Source organism: Capsella rubella, unplaced genomic scaffold (genome assembly GCF_000375325.1).
Source record: "Capsella rubella cultivar Monte Gargano unplaced genomic scaffold, Caprub1_0 scaffold_28, whole genome shotgun sequence".
Classification (NCBI taxonomy): domain Eukaryota; kingdom Viridiplantae; phylum Streptophyta; class Magnoliopsida; order Brassicales; family Brassicaceae; genus Capsella; species Capsella rubella.
In genome coordinates, this window is record NW_006238898.1 from 53,408 (window position 1) to 53,764 (window position 357).

A 357-nucleotide genomic window follows, 5' to 3' on the forward strand; every position below is an offset into this window, starting at 1 on the left:
ATGTTAGAATACAATAATTTTGATTGATTACAAGTCCTAGAGATGCATGAAGAGTGTTTAGAAGTGTGGAGAAAGACTTGTTGAAATTGGGTCCCAAATGGGCTAAGAACTCGGAAACATTGCGTTGAACCACTAAATTGCTTTTCTAGTGTTGTTTGGGGTTAAACCATGTTAGAATACAATAATTTTGATTGATTACAAGTGCTAGAGATGCATGAAGAGTGTTTAGAAGTGTAGAGAAAGACTTGTTGAAATTGGGTACCAAATGGGCTAAGAACTAGGAAACATTGCGTTGAACCACTAAATGACTTATATAGTGTTGTTTGGGATTAGAATATGTTAGAAGACAATGAATTT